Source organism: Triturus cristatus, chromosome 10 (genome assembly GCF_964204655.1).
Source record: "Triturus cristatus chromosome 10, aTriCri1.1, whole genome shotgun sequence".
In the NCBI taxonomy this organism is placed as follows: domain Eukaryota; kingdom Metazoa; phylum Chordata; class Amphibia; order Caudata; family Salamandridae; genus Triturus; species Triturus cristatus.
Window position 1 is genome coordinate 170,809,262 of NC_140593.1, and position 23,063 is coordinate 170,832,324.

Consider the following 23,063-nt stretch of genomic DNA (forward strand, 5'->3'; position numbering starts at 1 on the left):
ACAAAGTCCAGACTGATGTTTCTCCAGGGTTGTTGAGGCGTAGGTAGAGGGAGCAGTTTCCCCTTCTTGCGGCATCTTTCTCCCTTGTTTCTGGCACATACTTCGCACTGCATTACCAACCGATGTATATCTTGGGACATGGTTTCCCACCAAAAATGTCTTGTCATGGCTTCCAAGGTTCTCCGGATCCCCGGATGACCGGCCACGGGCGCTGCGTGACACCATTGAAACGCCTGTCGCTGCAATGCTCTTGTCGGTAGAAACAGCCGATTTAGATAAAAAGGGAGTCCCCTCTTTAGCCCTCTCACTGCCTTCTCCTGAGCCCACTTCTTCCATTCCTCCACGGAACGGCTGATCCGCACTTCTTCCAGGAACCGGTCTGCCCTTAGCACACAGATTACCTTGGACGGGTTAATGATAGCCACCGGCGCTGGGGATGGTCGGTCTTCTTCCATGGACTGACGGGACAGTGCATCGGCCTTCCGGTTTTCTGAGCCAGGCCTGAAGGTGATTATAAAGTCATATTCCTCAAAAAAGAGAGTCCATCGCATTTGCCTTGGAGTCAAATGTCTCGCCGTCTTCATGAATTGAAGATTTCGGTGATCCGAATATACCGTCACCGTATGTTGCGCCCCCCACAAGTATTGACGCCATTCTTGAAAGGCCTTTTTGATCGAAAGTAGTTCTTTCTCGGCGACTGTATAGTTGAGTTCTGCCTTATCCAGCTTTTTTGAGAGAAAGGCGATCGGGTGCAGCCTTCCTGTGCTCTTGTCTCGTTGGGACAGAACGGCCCCGACGGCCTCCTCCGATGCATCGGCTTCCACGATGAATGGAACATCCATCCGCGGATGCCGGAGTATGGGAGCCGAGGTGAACGCTGTCTTAAGGTGCTCAAACGCTATGGTGGCTTCCTCAGTCCACACAAACGGCACTCCTTTCCGTAGCAGACGAGTCATCGGCACTGCAATCTGGGAGAACTCCTGTATGAAACGGCGATAATAGTTCGCGAATCCCAGAAAGCTCTGAACGTCCCGCACATTTCCTGGAAGGGGCCATTCGCGAATGGCCTTCACTTTCCTTTCTGACATGTTCAACCCAGTGGGACTCAAGATCACTCCCAGGAACTCCACCGTGTTCACCCCAAACTCGCACTTGCTGAGCTTACAATACAGTTTATTGGCTCTTAGTTTCTCGAGAATTAACCCTACGTGTCTAGTGTGTTCATCCACGGTGTTTGAATAGATTAAAATGTCGTCAATGTAGACGACTACAAAGATATCCATGTACTCCCTCATGACTTCGTTCAAGAAAAACTGGAATGCCGCCGGGGCATTGCAGAGCCCGAACGGCATTACCAGGTATTCATAGAGCCCAAAACGGGTCTTGAACGCAGTCTTCCACTCGTCCCCCTGTCTGACCCTTACCAAGTGATAGGCCCCTCGTAGATCTAACCTAGTGTATATCACTGCCTCCCGCACTTGATCCAACAGGACGCTAATGAGTGGCAACGGATACCTATTCCTGATAGTGTTCTTATTGAGACTCCGGTAGTCGCAACACGCCCTCAACTCTCCGTTGGCCTTGGTATGAAAAATAGTGGGGATGCAGCCGGGGATCGGGACGGTCGGATGAACCCCAGAGTCAGGTAGTGATCTAAATACTCTCTCAAATGGTGTGTTTCCGGCTCTGACAAAGCATACACCCTACATGTGGGGATGACTGCTCCCTCCACCAGGTCAATCCGACAGTCATACGGTCTATGTGGGGGTAGATGTTCCGCCTGCGTTTTATTAAAAACGTCAGCATACTTAGAATACTCGGCCGGTAGTTCCACTTCTTTTTCGGCGGCTGTAGCTACATAAAAGGGACACGCCAATGCTAAGGCTATCGCTTGATGTTCCCTCAGACAATGCTCTGCACACCCGGGTGACAGAAACCGGACCGTCCGTTCCTTCCAGTCCACCGTCGGATTGTGGCTACAAAACCACGGCATCCCTAGAATGACCTCGTATTGAGGGGCCTCTATAATGTTCAGTTCTATTTCTTCCGTATGTTGGTTGGCCCCGTCCTTAAGGGACATCTTAAGGCTTTCTGTGTGGAGGGTAATGCGGCCAGACTTCAAAGGTTTCCCATCTACCGCCAGTACTTCCTCTGGCGACCCCCGTGGTACGACCCCTATGGCTAAGGTTCGAACTAACCCCTGGTCTATGAAGTTGCCCGTGGCCCCAGAGTCCAGCATCGCTAGGACCTGATGTACTTGTTGACCTACCTCTAGTCTTGCCTGCAAAACGATATGTGCTTCGGTGTCAGTGGAACGGGTCGTGGTCAACGACGGTATTCTCCATTCCGTGTCCCCCACCGTTCCCACCTGGCCTCTCTCCTGGCTGCTTGTGTCTTTACCCAATGCCGACACCGCCGCCTTTTTTCCCCTATAGGGAATAGTGGTGGCCTTGGGCTTTGCCGGACAGTCGCGCACAAAATGCCCGCGTTTCCCACAATACATGCAAAGGCCCAACGTGCGGCGACTTTCCCTTTCAACTTTGGACAAGGGGGCCCTCACTGCCCCAACCTCCATAGGTTCGTGGTCCGTGGCCAAAGGAGCCTGTTCCCTCCGGGTGTATCTGTTTGCGGAGCCTCCTCCTCGATATCTATCACCACCTCTCTCGGCCAGGCGCCCGTCTAGGCGCAAGACCAGGTTCATCATGGCGGCGCAGGTGGTAGGCTGGGGGTCTATCTGCGCCACTATGTCTTTGAGATCATCGCTCAAACCCTGATAAAACAGGGACATCCTCTTCTCTTCGGGCCATGCCGTCTCCGCCACCAATCTGTTAAAGGAGGTGAGGTAGGTCACCAGATCGCTCTTTCCCTGTCTCAAGGATAACAACTCCTTGTCAGTGCTAAACGTGGTGGTTCGTCTATCGAACACGGCTTCGAACGCTGTCCTGAACGCATCCCAATCGGACAGAACAGGATCATTATTTCTGACCAACGGAACCGCCCAAGACGCCGCGTCCCCCACTAAATAAGAAATGGCAAAAGCTACCCTCGAGTGATTGGTGGGAAAGGACGATGGCTTACACGAGAAATGCATCATGACCTGCGTCAGGAAGATTTGTATTTTCTGGGGATCTCCTGCGTATCTTTCAGGGCTGGCTAAGAGAATGGGGGGTGGCACCGTCACCTGAATCTGTGGGCCGCCCGCTGCGGACGCATCAAAGGGGTTACGTGTTAGCCTATCTACCCTGTCCCGCAAGGCGGCGGTTTCTGTACGCGATGCCACTAGTTCCTGTTGGACTAAGGCTAAAGCCTGTACTACTTCATCCAAGGTAGCCATGTTGCCCACCCCGGACCGGGAGGAGCGCGTATCGTGGGTGCGTTATTCTGTTACGAATACAGGGCTCCTCAGGATCCGGGCGACGCAACAGGGTTCCACCTCCCGATATCCCCGGACTCCAACCGATAGGTTACAGAGCCCAGAGGCGATCAGGTGAGGGACAAAAGGAAGGGGGGAAAGGAACAGCAGGGAATCGAACCTGAAAGACAAAACAAGACAATATTCATATGAGCACAACACTTATCTCTACTCTCATTACGGTCTCACTAGCGCCAGTATTTACCAGGTGTATGGGAGTCCTTCCCCATGACCCCTGAGATGCCTCTCTCAGGACCACTAAATCTTGTCTCTCAGCCCACAGACCAGTCCTGTGGCTTTCTTAGTTCAAAACAACACACCGGCCAGGCAACGCTCTGGCCTATCCTCAGTCTTGCCTCAGACTGAGGGATCCTAGTTCCCCGCTATACTAACGGAGTTCAAGTACTTCCAAGAGGCTTCCACGGTGTACAACCGCCGCCGGCGTTCGTAGGTAGAAGCGCTCCTTCACAACGTGAGGATCAACACGCCCATGGATTTGACACAGTAAGTTTAGAGGACTCTCCCTGGTTAACGTCACCCGGGGATCCTCCCAATGGGATTTACGCCGCTTGCGCACTCCCCGGAGCCTTCAGTCTGGTGTCAAGACACCCGAAGTTTTCGCCGTCTTGCCGAGCTAGAATCCTTGCCTCTGATAAGCCCCCATCCATAAATGCCAGCCGGCAAAGTCTCCCTGTCCAGGGTGGGTGATGCGGGGGTTAGAAAGGATTTGGACACCCTCGGCCTTAATTGAGCAAGTGCACCTCCTATGGTGCGTGTAACACGAATACCGCTCCTCAGCGGTTGGGACAGGTCGCCTTGCAACCCTCAGGGTTTAACAGTCAGGGAGCCAGGGACATTTCCTACCTGCTCCGTAATCTTCGGGGAAGCCGCCGGCCGCGATGAACACACCCTCGGTTGTGACCGCTCGACGGAAGTCGGGACTCTGAGCTCCGTCGTCCGGGATCGCCTCGCTCCGCAACTCCTTCCTCCGAACCTAATCCAAGTAAATGAATAACGCACACCTCCGGCCGGGTATGACGTCGTTATATGGGCTTCCTCTTCCGGGCCCCGGAGGCTGCTGGGATGTATAGTCTATACTCTAGGTAGGCGCGTTTGTGTACCGCGCCTCCGATTCCTGACAGGAAGGGGAGGAGTGAGATCAGTCCGAAGTTCTTGTGGTCCAGCTGCTGCAGGATGGGCCACACAATGCCCTGTAAGAGGGGGAGGTGGAGGCAGCAGTTCCTGTCAGGACCCCTGAAATCTGGAGCGATGGAATGGCTGGGAGGCTGAAGGCTGTGGCTGATTGGCTACACTGGGGCCTGGCTGAGAGGCAGCTATTGCTTCATCCCCCTGGGCCCCCAGCCGCTATTCCAGCTGGATAGTGTCCAGCCTCTGTTGCTGCAGCTGGGCCTCTAACTCCTGCCTGTTGGGTGCTACAGGTGGACCAGCAGGAGTAGCTATATCAAAAAGACTGAAAGAAAAAAGACCAATTGTAAATAATACTGTGAGCAAAACAGTTGTTTATAATTAGTGGGTGTCTCAGTAGCACTACGTTGTTGGTACCCTATTCCCTTTGAAATTTGAGGTGATTATGATTAGGAGTGTCACCAGGCCATTTTTCTATTTCACCCACACATGCCTCATATAAAAAAGCACTGACTGTTTGGCAGAAACGTATTAAGGCAGAATAACACCAGATTAAAAAACAGTGATTTTTCTTTCTTTTAAAGGCTTTTCTAGTAACTAAACAGACAATTTGAGTGGAAAAATAAAAATAAATTACCTCTCATTAATGAGTAAGGTATTATGCACTATGGAGTACAAGTTGTGTTGTGTCAAATTAATGGAGGCATGCTAGCCAGCACAAAAGGTACTTTGCTATGGTCTGCAGCTGGGGACGCTGTAGTTGAGAATTATCTATCTGTAATTCCAATGGCCCTGCTCCTCTCCAAATGCCTTTCACTTTCTACCATGACTCCAAAGAGGCAGATGAATAATAAATAAGATACTGCATCGCACACTTTGTGTATAAAATGTGGATATTATTCTGCCTGCTGTTAGTAGACATTGGGGAAAATGATGCACTGCAGGGAAAGGAACGGGTTATATAGATTGTATTTGTCATGCTCATCACAGTGTATCCCATATGCCAATCATGCACTTAGTCCCACTATACTCACTAGCCTCGCCCACAACCCCCAATTATTTCCAACAAATTAATTTGCTGGGCATTAAGGAAAGGAAGCTTGACTTACTCTACTGCTGGGATTAGGCATTAAGGAAAGGAAGCTTGATTTACTCTACTGCTGGGATTAGGCGGGAAGGTAGAGCTTTTGATATAGAATAGAGGGATGCCACTCGATTTGTCATGCAACTCTCAAGCTTTGATTTTTTCATTCACAGTATGTGATGAAAGTCGAAAGATCTGATCAAGCGCTAAATAAATCTGTTATGGGAAACCATGAAAAAGTTGGCACATGGAAAGAATGTAATTTTCAATTTTTTGGTAGTTTGAGGCAAAAGAACTTAGGAAAGGACAAAGGAGTGAAGTACTCAGAGGTGACTTAGTGGGCGAAATTGGAGGCACACTGTGGGGCATATTCACAAGAAAGCTAACAGCATGCGTCTTTACTCTAGAAACGCAGGGCTACACCGTATTTCTAGAATATGGTGCAGCTCTGCGTATCCCCCCACGCTGGCACTACATTTAGCTGCCTAGCACAGCACCAATGTAGGCACCCTTGCACCATAGTGCAGGGGTGCCTGCATTGTAGGGGAAGATTGTTTATGTGCAGGGAGGTGTCCCTTCCAGCACATAAACAATCTTTGAATGCCGTTTTGTAACTTCCATGTGTGCTGCTTAATGACAGAAACAGCAAAAAAGAGGAGAAAAAAAGCATTTCTCCTTGTTTTGCCTGTTTAAGACCAGGTTTTCCCTGTTCTTAATTTTGGTGCTGCCTCCTATTTACACCGCTCCTGTAAATAGGGGGCAGCGTCAAAATCAATGGGTGTTGAGGTGGAACGCCCACCACACTACACATTGCTTACCCATTTCACAATAAGTGCCTTATTTACAAGGCAATGTTATGCCACGTTAAGTGGCTTAACGGTGCCTTGTAAATAAGGCAAAGCTATCACCATCACAAAGTCACTAAAATGTGATGTTCTGGTGGTGATAGGGGCTTGTAAATATGTCCTCTTGTCTGTTCAGTTTGCAATGCATTGAAAACTTTGCAAAGTGTGTCTGCTTCAGTTTATGCAGCATTTACACAATCAACACTGCAGTCGTGAATTAAACCATACTGCACTTTGGTCATGGGTGGCGAAAACCCTGGGGCAGGAAGTGGGGTGATGAATGATGATGGGTTGAATACATATCTGCCTCACTTAACAGATAAAGTGAGTCAAGGTAGTAGAACAAACAGTCAAAAAATACCCCAAACTTTGAACCATAGCTTTAATAACCATCAAACAAAGTAACAAAGTAGATGAGCTTCATGCCCCTCTCCAGAAGAGCTGCCTTGCTCATTTATCCAAGCAATCCAATTATTCATTCATCCTTTCAGTCTTCTATATTCACTCATAGCCACCTTGATTTAAGGTTTACTTTCTCTCATCAAAATTGTTGAATCGATTATCCATCCATTCAGTATCCACCCTTTCCTTCAACCATCCTTTCACCCATACATTCCTTTACCCAATACCCATCCACATACCTTTCACTCATATACCATTTTACCCATCCTTTCTTTTAACCTTCCATTCTTTCCCATTTCAGTCAAGCCATCATTGTAAACGTTCTTTAGAGCTTTTGCTGAGTTGCAAATAGAAGACACCATAACTGAAACACCACTGCAGCTGGTAAGGGGGGGTTCACCATCACAAGTCAAGATGATGGCCTTGTAGCTAGTGAGTATAATAGTAATTTTCAACAAGCAAGCAATGTGACTTACCACCTTTAGGCCCTCCACCGCTTCTCCCCACCAGCTGAATTTCCTCCTCTTGCAGTGGCACTTGAGCCGGTGGCACTGAGGTCTGGTGTCGCTAATAAAAAACATTATAACTTTTTTAGATGCAAGCTACGCCTCCCCTTAATTTTTGGGGTATAAAAATATACAATCAAAGTACATCACTGCAGTTTGGTTGGCACTGTAGTATCTTCTAGCAACAATTTCACGCTAGGCAAAGCCAGGTAGTTAAGCCAACCAAAGATGTTTTGTAATAGAGGGGCAGAGCTATAACCTATGATGATCATGATGACTCTGAGTCACTGAAGCACAATGAAAGGGTGGAATAATGGTCGATGAACGACGTATGGTGTTGGTTGGCAAATGCAATAGGACCTCATACTTTCCAGCCATGCTGAACTGTCATGGAAACTGCTGGTATTCTGTATGAATGAATTACACAGCACATCATTGGCTGGGTATGGCAACTCTCTCGTTAACTATTGCATGAACAACAAAAAGAAAGCCTTCTCAACAAACATACATGGTGTATATATATTTTATATGCTAGCTGATTCAGTCCTGCAATCTTCACAGTAGACAGTAGAGTACCAGAAATCTGTTCTTCAAGATATATAGGAGAGAGGGAATGATTACCAACAATACAGAAGATAAGTGAACTGGAGCTAGTACGTACTGGATAATGTCAGCTACCAAAAAAAAGCATGAAATAAAGAAAAAAAAGATAATGCAGGTATGAAAGGAATTAAACAAAAATTGGACAGGGGAGTTGGAATAAAAAGGAGACAGTATGAAAAAAATTACAAGGCAAAATGTAAAAGGAGTAAATAGGTAGAGGAAAAAGAGCTAATCCATTGTGCTTCGCGCACATGTTCATATCTCATCCTTGTCAACACATAAAAGAAAGACATAAAACCCATCATTAGGAAAATAATAATAATAATAAATAATAGGACTTACTAGGCTGAGCGGATCCATCAGCGGTGGGGCTGGTGGTCAGCACCGCATCCCCAGCCCTTTCCAGACCATCCTCTGCACTGCCCCTCTTCTTGCCTTTGGGTGCTGATATGAGAAATTAAGAAGATAACTAAAGTGGTAAACTTAATCGCCACAAAATTATGATGACACGCAAACACAGTCACATTGTACTTATCTCAAACAGATCCCCTTTTGTACTTGATTTGAGTCTTTCAACTGTCGTTGAGCTGGCCATACCCATCCTAAAATGCCTATTCCAAAATGCCTTAATAAATCCTACATTGGGAAATAATATACATTGCAACGAATGATCTTTGATTCTTTTCTAATTTCTCAATACCCTTGATGAACCAACTAGGTCTCCCTTTTTTTGCAATTCATAGATGCGTACTACAAATAACTGTAAAATAGCTTGGGACTGTACAAGGTACGTGTGGCACTTTGAATAATGACAAGAGTGGAACTATCATGGTTGGACAGAAAGTTTATTCCTTTTTTTAATTGCTTTACAGTCTGTCTCTTCCACAGGTGATTGCTTTCTTGTCCAGGGGGTTTGATTCTTCCTGTTTGGACTCACCCTTGGAATAAAGAGAGAGACTTGTTTGGGTTAAGGGTTCAGAGTAACCTAAATCAGGGATTGGGCGTTGGAGTACTCCCCTGTACTCGGGAACTCCTCGTACGGATCCAGGAAGCCAGTGAAAAGGCTCCTCGTTGGCCCACCGGGGCCAATGATTGGCCCATGTGACATCGTCACATGGGCCAGCTGTTATTCCAGGAAGTGCTGTTCCTTAAAGACGTCCTCCTCCTGACATACGGCAACATCCCAGGGAGGCTGGAAATAGAGGAGAGGAGAAATGTAAGGGGGGAATACATCCTCACTGTCTCCCTCACCCTCGGTCCATGCCGGCATGTCATGACAGTACATAAAAAAAGTCACAGGGAAAACTTACTCATTGATATCACTGATTCACTATGGTGACAGGAGGACAGAAGAGTTCGCAATGGATTATTAATAATTCAGCCAAAGCAAGCACTGATGAGTACAATTATGTAGCGTTGAGCACCTGCCAAGCTGAAACTGGATCACATAATAATATTCTAACGTAAACTAAATGTAACTTACCTCTGAGTGTGAGCAGCATGCTATTTAGATTTTGTTTTTAGCATTGTAGAGCACAAATATAACAAATATCTAATACTCACTGAATCCCAGAATTTCAACACCAAGCAGGTCGTGCAGGTCTTGCTGCCGGTCAAGGATATCTGTCCAGCGGTGTGTCAGCTGCTGGACAGTGCACCAAACCTGCCTGGTGCACCGACAAACCAACACAGATGACGCTCCCACAGGGGGTACCCACTACCAAGCCTGCCGCCTGCTGCTCACATGGAGGGGAGGTGGTGTTACACAAAAAAAATCAGTGCTGCCACCTTCACCGCAATGAAGATAGCCCTAGGATGCACACCTGGGTGGCGCCACCATCCAAAGGGTAGGCGTCTGGTCAAGGCCTGGCACTGCCACTCTTCTGTTCTAACAAGGCGGAGTGTGGGGGGGGAGAAAGAGAGAGGAAGGACGAAATTAAGGCAGGAAAGAAGCAAGGAAGAAAGGAAAGAAGGAAAAAAAAAAGAATACAAAGTCACAAAAACACATGAAAAATTGAAATTAATGCAAAATACAAAGACATAAAAACACACACTAATATAATAAATACAAATTAGGGGTAGATTAATGATGAAGGCAGAGGATTGAAAAGATTAACAGGGGATTCAAAAAGAGGTTCAGCACCATGAACAGGACAGAGAAAATAAGATGGCCACCCCATGCAAACTGCCGCCCACTCACGATTTCAAACACGAGGATGCGCTCTGTGTTACAGTTGACGTGAAAACGCAATGCAAACAGGTGTGCCAGGAAACTGCCTGATCATGAAACTCCATGTAGCATGGCAGAGTTCTTTGAAAACTTTGAAGAGTTCTGCGTATCGTGTCTCCACAAACTGCGCCGAGGCATCCCTCTTGGGATTCATTGATTAAACCTAATCTAGACAAACTATTAGGAATTATTATGTCTCCTGCACCTGATTCTGTGACTTCAGGGATGTTATCTGAATTAAGAGTGTAGGAGTATTTGGGAGGAAAACTGCAAGAGGTTTCCTTCTGTGTTTGGCTGCCTTTATGGCTGTAAACATATCTGTGTGATCTTCGTTTGAGATTGAGTTATTAGGACTGCTTCTTTAATAGTCTGAATTGCAACCTTTCCTGATAGATAGGCTGTACAGTTCCCACTGGCATGAATGCCATTATGCTGACAGACCAAAGTGTGCCTCACATGTACCATTAGAAGCTTACCTTGTAAGACAGCTATCTTTCCCCAAAGCTTCTTAGACTTTGTAGGTTTCCCTTTGAATCCTTGAATCCATTCAATCACCAGTGCTGCAAATTCGACAATGTAACCTTGCGTACAAAAGGATGAGTTAGGCACAATAAGTGTGGGCACTAACAATTCAGCCATTTTAAATGCACATAACAGGGAATGCAATTCTGCATGTTGTGCAGAACTGTCACCTAAGAATTTAATGTGGGTGTACTGTGGAATGAATTCACTATCCAGTACCCCTTGTAATGCTGCGCAGACTGTGGATACTTATATTTTGTTCCAACTACTAGTTGGGCAGTGCCATCTATATAGAATATGCTCCAGTAAGACTCAATGGGTAAAAATAAAATGGCTACAGTTGGAGCAGAATCCTGTTCATACTGGAGAAAAGCTTGTGTACAAAGAGCAGTATCATAATCAATCAATCAATCAATCAGGGGTTTGTTGAAGCACGACTACTCACCTGTAAGGGTCTCAAGGCGCTAGGGTGGGGGGTGCAGGTACCATTCCATTAAGGAGGGGGTCTGTCAAAGAGCCAGGTTTGGAGGTTTCTTGCGAAGATGGGGAGCGATGTTGTCTGGCTGAGGTGGAGCGGAAGAGCGTTCCAAGCTTTGGCCACGAGGAAGGAGAAGGAGCGGCCTCCCGATCTTGTCTTTCTGGTGCAGGAGACCACGGCGTAGGAGAGCTGGGCTGATCGTAGGGTCCTTTGGGGTGCGTGGAATTTGAGTCGGCTGTTCAGGTATGCTGGTCCGGTGCCTTGGAGAGCCTTGTGTGGGTGAGTGAGTATCTTGAAAGTGATTCTTGCCTTAACGGGGAGCCAGTGGAGTGTGCGCAGGTGCTGGGAGATGTGGCAGTGTTTTCGTAGTTTGAGGACTAGTCTTGCGGCAGCGTTCTGGATGTTCTGTAGCTTGTGGGTGAGGTTTTTGTTTATTCCGCCGTAGAGTGCGTTGCCGTAGTCAAGTCTGCTGGTGACCAGCGCGTGAGTGACAGTCTGTCGGTGTTCGAGAGGGATCCATTTGAAAGTCTTACGGAGGAGGCAGAGGGTGTGGAGGCGGGAAGACGAGATGGAGTTGATTTTGCGGTCCATTTTGAGCTTGGAGTCCAGGATGAATCCCAGGTTGCGTGCATGGTCCGTGGGGGTTGACGGGTTTCCGAGGGTGGGGGGCCACCAGGTGTCACTCCAGGCATCGGGGTTTGGGTCCACGATGAGTACTTCTGTTTTGTTGGTGTTTAGTTGTAGGCAGCTTTTTTTCATCCATTTGGGAACGGGAGCAGGGAGATGGGTCTGTAGTATTTGTGGTCGATGGGGTCCGCCGAGGGTTTCTTCAGGAGGGGGTTGACCTTGGCGTGTTTCCAGTAGTCGGGGAACAAGGCGGTGGCCAGGGAGTGGTTGATGGTGTGGCGGAGCTTGGGTGCGATGATGTTGAAGATGTGGTGGGGCATGGTGTAGGATAGTGATACACGCTGGGGGCTAGGACCAGCCCATGAGGGGAGGGATACCCGGAACTAGGAGGGAGGAGCGAAGGCGGGGAAGGCAGATAGAGTTAGAGCAGGGTACAGTACGGAGGTAAAATAAAGAACCCAATATAGTTATTCATGTGTCCGTGTCGTGATTGCTGACGTACGACACTACAACTGGCGATGAGGAGTGGCCGTGGACCCTGCCTCCCTTACCTCCAGCCTGATGTGCTTCGCTGCTGTGGAAGCCGTGCTGTTTCGCAGACCAGGAGCTCACCCCGGTTGCGTTGTGACCCCCACGTCGATCTCCGCTACTTCGGAGCTCTGCTGCACCCTGGGGAGTCCGCCCCAGCCATATGGGATCCTGTAGTGCTGACGTTGTCCTCGCGATCCGGGAGCCCACCCCGGTCGCATGCGTGCCCTCCGACAGTGGATCTGCTGGCCGCGACCCGGGAGCCCACCCCAGTCGCATGGTCTGTGCCCTGCGCTCGTGTTGCTGCTGCCGTCGTGGGAGGAGTGCTGAATACTGTGAGACGACCAGTGGTCGAATCCAGCTGCGTTCAGGTACCGGTGCCTGTGTATACCCTGCTGCAGCTGCTGCCCTCGTGTGTGTTGGGCTTGCAAATCTGGCGAGGAGCGAGATCTCACGGCGGCCATCTTTGAGTCAGGCAACTCCTCCAATCCTCTCGCAAGGAGTGCTCGGCGGCCATTTTGGAGTCAGGCAAATAGCTGCAAAGAGCAACAAGCCTTGGCAAATGCGCCCCTGAAAGACTAGTGATGTTTTAAACGACAAGTACAAAGCCACATCAGCATTATACGTGGATTACATCTCCACTAGGCTCCCTGCTGGTGAGTCTACGGAACATACAAGTGCGGACACTTGCCACATACACTGCATTAAATTGAGTGACAAGCGCTACGAGGGCTCTGGTGCAAGACTAGTCACTACCAAGGAGGTGATCATCTGTCCTCTACACAGTCGCATATCATGTCTGGAACACCCACATCAAGGCATGGTCATGCCTCTGCGAGTACTAGCTCTGGACCGGTGTCGTCCACATCCACCGCGCACATGGGTGGCCAAAGACTTGGCGTGCTTGGAGTCCCCTTCTTACGGCCGCCGGACCCTCTAGTCCTCATATCTGGGGGAGGCATGGGTCGTCGTTTGAAGACTTCATGAAAGGGTCACATGTGACGGAGGAAGAGCAACAGCTGATTGCACTACACAATCTAATTGGGAAAGACGTTGGTCAGATCATAAAAGAACTTCCGGCCGATGCTGCTTCATCATACGTCAATGTGCATGACGCCCAAACAGAAAATTTCTGCACAAACGAAACATTGATTATGAAAGGTACACATTTAACCTGGCATCTCAAGAAAAAGATGAGCCCATGAGCACGTTCATTATGCGACTGCGACGTTTGGCTCGTTACTGTGAATTTGACTCCTTCATGACGAAAGATGCCCTTCGCCTGCGAATCATAGAAGGATGCCAGTCTGAGTCGTTACGCAGACGACTATTAAAGAAAAGCTACTCTCTGGATGAAATAGAAGAAATGACGCGAGTACACGATCAGGCAGCAGAACATGCCAAGAGAATGGAAGCTGGAAGAGGCAAAAAACGTGAACAGGCATTTAGGCTCCAATCTCGCAACACTAAAAGGTACTCCCCTGCAAAGCAACGTCCATCCCGATCCAAAGTGCAGTCTCACTATTCAAATTGCCGTCGTCGCAGTACCAGTGGTGCTGATAAAAGACAGGATCGCCAGCTTAAGTGTTATCGTTGTGGATATGACTTCCCTCACACGGAGACCTGCCCTGCGTTAGGCCAAAGGTGCAGGAAGTGTGGCCGGGACAACTATTTTGAGAATGTGTGCGGAGCACCACGCAAATACACTCAAGCAGACAATTACAGACATTCCAGACCGTCCAACACTCGTCATCATGCCAAAGCGGTGTGGGACTGCAGAGATTCGTCCACGGGCTTTTCACAATCCAGCCGTCATTCTCATGAGACCTATCAATCCCGTCAATCGCAGTCTCGCGAGTCAAGGTCGCTGTCACCAATAACGCAAGACAGCGATGAGTATGTCTGCATGGTCGCGGATCCGGACCGATTAAAAAAATACCCGCAATTACACCTTAAAATGGACACTCACTTGGCCAAGTTTGTTCTGGACAGTGGAGCATCTCTCAACTATATCTCAGTTGCAGAATACAAGAAAATGAATCCGCCACCACAGTTGCATAAAGCTGCCGTCCGCGTGTACACCTGGATGTCAAAGGAACCTCTCACGTATTTGGGACAATTCCCGACTAATCTCACATACAAAGACAGGACTATTCCAGCCCGCATCCATGTCATTGATGGTCGTGAAGTGGATTGTCTTCTCAGCCTGCCAACGGCGGAACGACTTCGCTTAGTTGAAATTTTATACAAAGTTGACGATCAACCTGACATAGTTCACAAGTTTCCTAAGCTATTCACCGGACTTGGAAAGATGGCACACTGTCAGGTTCGACTGCACATAAATGAACGTGCGACTCCCCTAGCACAACATCACAGGAAAATCCAGTTTCACCTTCAACAGTCTGTAGAGGAGGAACTGCAGGACCTTATCCAGGCTGACGTCATCGAAAGGACGTCAGGACCCACTCCCTGGGTTTCGCCAGTGGTCGTAGTGCCCAAAAAAGGCTCACCTGGCAAAGTGCATCCCTGCGCAGATATGAGAGCACCCAACACCGCCATAGTAAGAGAACGACACCCAGGGCCTCACATCAATGACATGATTGCGTCCCTCAATGGTGCGCAGATATCCTCTAAACTTGACCTTAACAACGGTTATCATCAACTGGAGCTTCACGAGAAATCGAGATATATCACCACCTTCTCGACTCACCCAGGCCTATTTAGGTATATGAGACTCAGTTTTGGAGTTTCATCTGCCGCTGAGATTTTTCAGGAGGCTATCAGGAAGGTAATTCATCACATTCCCAACACGCTGAACTATAGTGATGACATCCTTGTCTATGGCGCGACACTGCAGGAACACGACACAGCACTAGACCGAGTCTGTCATGCTCTGCTTGATGCCAATCTCATGTTAAACAAAGACAAATGTGAATTTCACAAATCCACACTAAAATTCTTCAGCCACATCTTCTCCGGCGGAGGAATGAAACCTGATCCAGAAAAGATTGCTGCCTTGAATGAGACCCCCAGGCCGCGAGACGCAGGTGATGTGCGTTCGTTTTTGGGCATGGCAAGCTACTGTGCCCGATACATCAAGGATTATGCCACCATCAGTTACCCTCTGAGACAGCTGACCAAACAAGGACACCTGTTTCAATGGAGCACGAGATGTGATCAAGCACTTAATTCAATCAAAGCTGCGGTTCAATCGGCCAACAACGTGGCATACTTTAACCCATTGAAGAAAAACGGAAATCTCTGTAGATGCGAGTCTTGTAGGACTTGGAGCTATACTAGCTCAATATGACAGAGAGAATGATCAGCGACATATTGTAGCATTTGCCAGTAGGAGTCTCACGGACACAGAGAGAGCATACTCTCAGCCGGAAAAAGAAAGCTTGCCGGTGGTCTGGGCCTGCGAACACTTTCACATCTTTATCTACGGAAAGCATTTCACACTTATCAAGGATCCCCAGGCCCTGGTAACCATCTATGGAAATCCTCGAGCCAAGATGCCACCCAGAATAGAGCACTGGGGTATCCGCCTTCAAGAATATACCTACACCATCATCCACAAACCAGGAAAAGCTGCCAATCCGGCTGACTATATATCCAGACATCCCAAGGCAACGTCCACATCCACTCCCTCTGTAGCTGAAGAATATATCCATTTTGTGGTGGCTCAAGCCAGACCACCAGCCGTCCCGTTGGAGGCCATCCTTGACGCTACCAATGAAGATGCCACACTCCAAAATATAAAACATCACATTCAGACGAATAGCTGGAGACATTTGGAGGAATTCGGACAGAGTGAACATATTGACAGTCCTGAGCTTTCCTCTTTCAGGCATGTGAAAGATGAACTATCTATCACCTCAGATGGTCTTATACTAAGGGACAAACGAATCATCATTCCGAAACAACTGCGCCAAGGAGTCATCAACCTAGCGCATGAAGGGCACAGAGGTATCGTTGCCACAAAGAGGGCGCTGCGGGAGCGAGTCTGGTTCCCGACGCTTGATCAGATAGTCGAACTTACACTGAAGGACTGCCCACAGTGTCAGTTGGTGAATCGAGAGGAGCCTCCTGCGCCTCTCCAAATGTCTAAACTGCCGGATGGTGTGTGACATCATGTCGCAATGGACTTCTTTGGCCTGTTACAATCTGGCAAGTACATCTTGGTCATAATGGACGAGTACTCATGTTTCCCAATCGCACATCTCACAGCATCAACTAAAGCTGCCTCCATCATACCTGTAATGGATGAGGTCTTGGCAGCATGGGGCATACCAAAGGTAGTCAAAACGGATAAGGGCCCACCATTCAATGGGCAAGAATTTGCTGATTTTGCCAACCATCTAAACTTCAGACACAGGAAAATTACTCCTTTGTGGCCACAGGCCAATGGAATGGTGGAAAGATTTATGGCCACCCTAAAGAAGACCATTCAACAAGCAGAACTGTCCACAGGTGACGTGCAACTGGCATTGAATGAGGTATTACGAGCATATCGAACTACACTGCATCCTACCACAGGCAGGTGTCCAGCAACACTAATGCTGGGTCGCACCGTGCGCACAAGAATACCGGTCTGGGAAGACGTAGCCTGTGGCGTGTCTCAAGACTCTGACCACGAAGAAATATCAGCAAGAGACAAACTACAAAAGGAGACGATGAAGGAATACACAGACAGACGAAGAAAAGCTGCACAGCCATCTATCCAGGAAGGAGACTTGGTATTGGTGCGACAAGAACAACAAAGAAAAGCAGACTGTCGATATCATACATGTCCTCTATTGGTGACGAAGCAAAAGGGGACTATGAGAATCACGAGGAATGTGACGCATTTTCAGAAGTGCACGCCTCATGTCAGAGATATGCTAACAGCACCCTGTAGTGCGGTTCAAGGAGATACACCTGAGGTAGCAAGCGATCATCAACCTGCCATGTCTCTGGTCGAAGGGGAATGGGCGGCTCAAGAAGTATCCCTCCGGCCACAGCGAACTCATCGAAGACCCGTTCGCCTGATCGAAGAACTGTAACTATGGGGTTTGCTATTATTGTATACTGTGACATGCATGGACACACTTGAAGTATTTCAAATTGTTAAGAAAGGGGAAGATGTAGGATCGCGGTACACGCTGGGGGCTAGGACCAGCCCACGAGGGGAGGGAAACCCAGAACTAGAAGGGAGGAGCGAAGGCGGGGAAGGCAGATAGAGTTAGAGCATGGTACAGTATGGAGGTAAAATAAAGAATTCAATATAGTTATTCATGTCGTGGGGGCCCCGGAGTGGATTGACTTCATTGTCTTCAGTGTGTCTTCGGTGGTGAGGGCTGTCCAGTTGTCAATCGCTGGTTTCCAGGCGTCGGGGGTGGTTGGTGATTATCAGTGTGTTGGTTGTCTTCGTCGAAGCGAAACATCACATCCAATGCACTTAAAGAAGAAACCCTCTGAACCCATCTCGGAAGTATGGCACAAGCATTAGGAATGTTTGCCTCATTTGCTGCTTCTAGTGCTGGTCCAGGAGAAACAATAATGATATATTTTCCTTGTGCCAAATGGCGCTCCTATAAAATAGCTACTTGTGAAGTGATCAGGATCTTTTAGATGGAAGCAAAATGTGTTTCAGCTAAGGAATGCAAGTGAAATTTGTAGTAATAGTTGCCGCCTGCCCTTCATTGAGGTTTCATAGGCATAGCCACAATCCAAAAAGTCCCCCTTTGTGGACAGTACTCCTATATGAACCTTGATATTATCTGCCCTAGGCTCAGTTAGGATGCACTGAATATAAATATACAGTGAAAACTTGTTCTACAATAAAAAACTTTTACAGCTTTGTCTCCATGTTTTTATTAAAAGCATTATTTCCTCTTTAAGAAAATTCAATAATGTATTCTTTTTGTACATCATCTAGTATATGAAAATTATAAACATACAGAGATTAAAACACACATTTCTTAAAGTTCATCATACTCTATTGTATGTGTATTACTAAACATCATTGCCACTACATGTCAATTGTTTTTAAATACCTGTCTTTCATTTCAACAGTACAAATAATAAAGAATAGCTCAAAACACTTTTTTTAAAGTTACACTTTTATTAAAGTTCTATTGACACGACATTTCGGTGATACTTGAATTAGTTCACCTCACCTTCTTCAGGACAACAATATTTTTAAACAGATCAAACACAAATTCCTATTTTCCAATCATCAAATCTCCCCACTATGGACAACTTGGTGGTATGCTGGATCTGCCAGCCAGGACCTGTTTTTCTATTTAAAATCAGCAGATGTTATTGATATAATCCACTCCAGTGTCTCACAATAACTTCTAATGTGTATATATCCCACCTCCTCAATAGAGGGCACAAAACTTTTATTTGTGACCCTTTATTGCAGTAATGCATCCTTTAATTTCTTTGTTTGCTTTTTTCTTTCAGAAAGAAATTTGAATTTCATGATGGATGAGAGCCGCACAAGATAATCACTGGATTACAAAGGACCAGTAATACAAACAAAAAGAATAAAGCAAATAAAGAAATAAAAGTATATCTTTCTGCTTTGGGGGTTTACAAAAAATGTTTTGTCACAAAGTTGTGAGAAGATAATATTGGGATTCATATAGGTGAAAGGTTGCACAAAGGGGAAAGTTTCTGATTGTGGTATAACCCACCCAGCCCTTTTGACAAGAAAGGGTGACTCTTTTTAATTTTGAAGTCTAGTAGGAATAACCATAGTTACTGAGTATGACTCTTATAACTGACATCGTAAACGCTATGAGGAGGATTTGTTTTTCTGGAGTCTCCATCTGTATAAAGGCATCAGTGTTAATGACATCCAGAAACTTTTGAAGTGTCTGATGCACTGGCCTTACTTCTGCTGCACTGTCTAGAAGCTCTCTTGCCCTAATTCTGATTTGCAGGAGGACTCGCAGCTATATCAGCATGTTTCTTGGCACTTCATTCCTCTTTATTGTGGTGTTAGAGTCCAATCCTTTCTCTTCTCTCTTTAAGCTGAAGCTAGTCTTGCGTTCTTCTTTGCTTTTCCTACTATACTCCTCTTTTCTTCAGTACTCGGAGTGGCTCCTCCTGTCTGTTCTTTTACTGTGAGTGTCTTGAAAAGAACATGAAGAGAGCCTATCAGAAATGATACTGTTCAGGTATTGTTAACGTTATCGGGTCGCTTAAGTTATAACCACCCCAGCTAGATTCCTGACAAGCGGGTAATTCAGTCCATCTCTTTTCTTTGTCTTTCTGTTTCTTCTTTCCTTTCCATTGCAGACTTCTCTATTAAGAGAACCCTCAGTGTCATTTTTAGGTTTTAAATGTATCTTAACGGGTCGAGTACCCAAGATTTCTCCACCCTAAGAGGTATAAACTTCTGCAATAATTTTTGGTTATTCCTGTTCACGATCTTGAACTAGAACTGCTTTCAGTCTCTGACGTACAGCTAGAGCTGAAGGCCCTCCCTTAACATTGCCTAATTGCACCTGGACAACCCTGCACAGTTGGTTCCCACTCACTACGGATGATACCATAAACACCATGAAAAGCAGCCAACCCAGAGCACCTTCAGACCCCTTCCCGTACCGCATCTTCCACAGAGCTGCCTCCACCATTACACCTGAGCTATGCCAGACCAGCAACTACCCCCTTGAGAAAGCCACCTTCCCCAACATCTGGAAGCATGCTGATATTAACCCCTTCCTGAAGAAACCCTCCGCAGACCCGACGGACCTCAAGAACTTGAGGCCCATCTTCCCTGATCCCCTTCCCAGCCAAAGTCTTCCTAAAAGCCATCAACGCCCAGCTAGCCAACTTTATTAAAAGCAACCACATCTTGGACATCTCTCAGTCAGGATTCTGAAGCAATCATAGCATGGGGACCGCCCTCCTCGACATCTGCTCCCTCGTCAACCAGGGTAAAATCATGGCCCTCGTCCTACTGGACCTCTTGGCGGTCTTCAGCACCGTATCCCACTACACCCTAGCCACAAGACTCCATGATGCTGGAATCCGAGACAAGGCCCTCAACTTGATCCCCTCCTTCCTCACTGACAGAACATGGGTTAGACTTCCACCGTACCTCTCGAAACCAACAGAGATTAGCTGTGAAGTATTCCAGGGCTCCTCCCTCAGCCCCACCCTCCTCAGCCTCTACATGGCCCACTCGTAGCCATTGTCAGGAACCACATGCTCAACATCTTCTCCAACACTAACGACACCCAGCTGATCCTCTCCCTCACCAAAGAACCTACTGTTGCCAGAAACAAATTCCATGGAAAAATGAAAGCCGTCGCTGCCTGGATGAAGGACAGCTGCCTGAAGCTCAAATTGGACAGGACAGAAGTCATCATCCTGGGAGTCCCCCCTCCGCTTGGAATAACTCCTGGTGCCCTCTGCTCTAGGAAGTCCGCCTACCACCACAAACTACGCATGAAACCTTGGCACCGTACTGGACTCAGCTCTCACAATGGACCACCAGATAAACACGGTCTCCTCAGAATGCTTCAACACACTCTGCCTGCTTTAAAAGACCTTCAGATGGATCCGCACCAAATCCAGGAAGACAGTTGTTCATGACGTCATCTGCAGTAGAATTGACTATGGCAACACACTCAACGCCAGCGTCACCCAGAAACTCCTCCAAAGACTCCAGAATGTCCAGAATGCCACAGCAAGACTAATTCTCAACATCCCCCATCACAGTCACATCACTCAACACCGCTGTGACCTCCACTGGATCCCATTCGACAGAAGAATAATTCTTCACCCACGCATACAATGCCCTTCACAATGCCAGACCCGCATACCCAAATCACTCCCTCACATTTCACGTATCCAACAGACACCTTCGCTTTTCCCAGCTTTTCCTGACTGCCGTCCCATGAATCTGCAAGACCAGAACTACAGGAAAGTCCTTCGATTGCTAAAACAGATGATGGGAGGGAAGATGGTAAGCAGATTCCGTGATGAGGAGCGCAGGTTGAGGCCGCCCCCATAATGTCCCCCATCACCTCTCGCAACCACCTCCTAGTGTTACTGGATGGATTCTACTATCTTCGTAGTAATACCTGCGTACAATGGTGATTCTAGTGCTGTTCTGTAGGTGGTAACAGTTCCACATGCAGTGGCTGTTGTTCAGAGCGGAATGGGGCCGATTGCTGCTGGCCCAGCCTCGCCGGCTGTGCCACTATACTCTTCATTGCATCTGACCCGCAGTGCTAACACCTGCATCTCTTTAGAGGAGGGAAATCTGAATCCAGTTATAGCTCCCCAATGGGTGAATGCGCATCATGGCGGTCGAGGAGGCAGCGGGGCTCAAAATTTTACTACTGTCAAGGCACAGCAAACATCCAACAGTGCCGAGGAAGAGGAATCAAGGATCCATTTGACACAGAAAGCCGCTGGCACAAGTGTCGGGTATCCTATACTCAGAGTGGTTTAGTCAAGTGGCGAAAGTGATCTACTACACTCCGGTAACCCGGGAGCCATCTAGTCCTTGCTGGTGGACTTACTTCTGAGCGCTGTGTCAATGGACAAGGGGGCAGTAGGTACGAGCATTACTCTTTCCCCTGGCAGTCAGGATCCTACCTCTAGCAAGGTAAAAATGTGTAACATGGCACTGGTGTAAAGCTTAATACTGGCCTTGAATTGGAACTGGGTGTTTTGAGTAATAAGGAAAAGGATTTGACTATTCTAATGGGGGTTACTCTGCCTGAGAATGAGCTTGATCTTTCACCCTTGGTATACTCTGGGCTAAACAAAATCCGGGAACCTGTCATGGTTCTGCCCCAGGGGGATTAGCGGTGTGTGTGTGGTGAGTTCCGGTACACGGGTGGAGTGCAACACTGCAGGTTAGGTCAGCGGTCTAGCACTCAGACTAGGAAGTGCACCAGATCAGACGAAAAGCACCCCTGGTGAGACCGCATAAATCGGCAGTGCTCAATTCCATTGGTGCTTCTAGTACTGATCTATTCCTGATGCCTTCCACTAGCTGCCTACACCTCAGATCTTCTGGTTACAACCACCATCCCCTCCTGGGTGCTTTGCCTTCGCAGATGCGCTGAAGCATCTTCTTGGCCGGCAAACTCCCTGCTGGACCGCCTTGCTGGTTACTGACTTGCGACACGCACAGGAAAGCGTGGTCGTGGCAAACCTTGTTTTTGTTCGTGGCGCAGGAGCGTCTGATGTCTTACATCCCCACGACTCGCACAGGAAAGCGTGGTCGCGGCATTCCTGTTTTCGTTCACGGTGCAGATGCGCCTGTTACCTTACATCCCCGTGATACGCACAGGGAAGCGTGATCGTGGTAACCTTGTTTTGTTCACAGCACAGGAGCGCCTGTTTTCTTGCACCCCCGTAACACACACAGGGAAGCGTGGTCACGGCACCCCTGTTTTTGTTTACAGCGCAGAAGCGTCTGTTATCTCACATCCCCATGACATGCACAGGGAAGCGTGGTCATGGCAAACCTTGCTTACGTTCACGGTGCAGGAGCGCCTGTTTCCTCACGCCCCCGCGACACGCAAAGGGAAGCGTGATCGCGGTAACCTTGTTTTGTTCACGGCGCAGGAGCGCCCTTTGTTTTTTACTTTTGCCCTACTACCACGCAGGTGTGCGTGGCATTCCTTTCACACTCCTGGCACAAACGACGGGAGCACTGATACC

General features: G+C 47.8%; 1 long non-coding RNA gene across 1 annotated transcript in view; it reads right to left on the reverse strand.

Annotated features, from left to right (window-relative positions):
- The window catches only part of LOC146789172 (uncharacterized), a 94,705-nt gene that overhangs the window by 43,057 nt on the left and 28,585 nt on the right, over positions 1-23,063 (reverse strand). The window contains exons 2-4 of the long non-coding RNA XR_014969760.1: positions 8,936-9,190; positions 8,341-8,442; positions 7,366-7,456 (exon numbers count right to left, since the gene is read on the reverse strand). This is a non-coding gene — a long non-coding RNA (uncharacterized LOC146789172). The remainder of the gene's footprint in view (positions 1-7,365; positions 7,457-8,340; positions 8,443-8,935; positions 9,191-23,063) is intronic.